Genomic DNA, 2,176 nt, shown 5'->3' with positions numbered 1-2,176 from the left:
AAAACATAAATGCACACGCGCACAGACACAAACACACAACAGTCGCAGACACAGACACACGGCTGTTGACGCAGACACAACACAGACAGGAAGACAAACAGAAAGACAGACTGTCTGACAGACAGACACACAGCAGACAGACAAACAGATTGAATCCTTACCTGCCTGAACTGTTGAAATACTCGCGCATGCAGTCAGTTCCGCACGTGTTGTTTTGTCAGCTAACTACAACGTTTGAATACACACAACACGACAAATGATAGATACACATAAATCCCCACCCCTAGCCAGGGCCCGCGCATTCCTCCCTCCATACACGCATATCCGCTGAAAACAAACAATAATCAAATCAGTAACTGAAAAGCATTGAACTTATGGCGGTCAAACGCACTTCTTGCGTCAGTGAAGGGAGACAACACCTGCAATGTATGTGTGACTACTGATGTGTCACTAAACGCGGTTGTGCCGCTTTGTTCACCTATAGCTCACTGCCTTAGCTTCCTCTCTTCCAAGCCAACTCATCAATAAAGGGGGACAACACCTTCCATACGTGTGTGACTACTGTTGTGTCGGTTATGCGGTGGTGCCGCTTCGTTCACGTTCCACCATTTTATGCCCGGGCTTCATCACTGCTGTGCAAATAATTATGAGAACGAAAGACGCATTTAGTTTTGCATAATTTATATCGTCGGGACATGGTGCACTAAGTGACCTATTAGTTTTGGTAAGAACCTCGGATTGTTCAGAGACATACTGGCACAGACAGCTAGTCAGCCAAACCGTACAAGTCTTCCTTATTTCAGCCCGAAGCCGTTGACTTCGCGAAGACTTAATGAAGACTTTTTACTGAATGTTCAGTGCTATAGCTTCGTGAAAACGAGCTTAGTGGTGTAAACTTTGTGAAGACGACTTCGCCCAATTAATATCAGACTTCAATTGAGCAAGAAGTTATTTTCGCGAAGAGTTTTTACCGGAAAGTCAAAGCCAAAGATTCGTGCAGCAAGCTTGACTTCGACCAATTAATAACTGCAGGCTGACAGCCAGACAAGAGATTCAGGGCAAGGACAAATCGTCATACGCCGTCAACACACGTATGCACGCACACACGCAGGTACGTATGTAACACTGTCATTGGCCGGCCCCCCCTCTCTCTCTCTGTCTCTCACTCTCTGTCTCTCTGTCTCCTCTCGATCTCTCTGTCTGTATGTATGTCTGTCCACTTGTCTCGTTATCTCTGTCTCTGTCGCTCTGTCTCTGTCTCTTTCTATCTGACTGTCGTTCTGCCTGTCTCTGTCTCTCTGACTCTGTCTCTCTTACTCGGTCTGTTTGTCTTTCGCTGTCTGTCTGTCTCTGTCTGTTTCTCTCTCTCTGTCTCTCTCTGTCTCTCTCTGTCTCTCTCTGTCTCTCTCTGTCTCTGTCTCTGTCTCTGTGTCTCTGTCTGTCTGTCTCTGTCTCCCTGTCTCTCGGTCTCTGTCTGTCGGTCTCCCTCTCTCTCTCTCTCTCTCTCTCTCTCTCTCTCTCATCTAAACTGTTCTCTGTAAGTACACACCCGCGGTGACATAATCATGTGAATCTTACAGTTCTGTCTAATGTATACTATATTAATATTACTATATAATTATATTCACGTCATATTACATATTCATAGCAGATAGTATTCATATTGTTTTACTTCGTATATTAGATTTTGTGTTTCGTGTGGCCGTGGTGCTTATGCTTATTTACTCTACATTTACATGTTATGCCTATATGAATTCATTATATTATGTTGTTTATATGCGTGCAGCTATTGATTGATTGATTGTAAAGGGCACGTTGTAAGATTAGGCCCTTGGCTTAAAATGTTTACCCTTTATGTCAATAAAATGTTCTAAGTCTAAGTCTAAGTCTCTCTCTCCCCCCGCTTGCGCACTCTAGTCAGCGGAAATGCTACGGCGTTGAACAAGGCAATTTCAAAAGATTAACTTGTGACTAAATCTGACTCATCCCTGTACGTTCGGCAAAGTTGTGTAAGCCTACATGTACAGAGAAACATCCCATCACAGTCTGCGGCGACTGGTGACACTTTCATTGTGGTCATGCCCGAATCTAGTCGCACCAAAATATAAAGAACTGCGCATTACCAGACGCTTAATAACAGACAATGCGTTTCTTGATCTGCTTATACTTTACTGTT

This window comes from Littorina saxatilis, linkage group LG3 (genome assembly GCF_037325665.1).
Source record: "Littorina saxatilis isolate snail1 linkage group LG3, US_GU_Lsax_2.0, whole genome shotgun sequence".
Classification (NCBI taxonomy): domain Eukaryota; kingdom Metazoa; phylum Mollusca; class Gastropoda; order Littorinimorpha; family Littorinidae; genus Littorina; species Littorina saxatilis.
The sequence above is the reverse complement of the archived record's forward strand: the minus strand, read 5'-3'. Positions refer to the sequence as shown.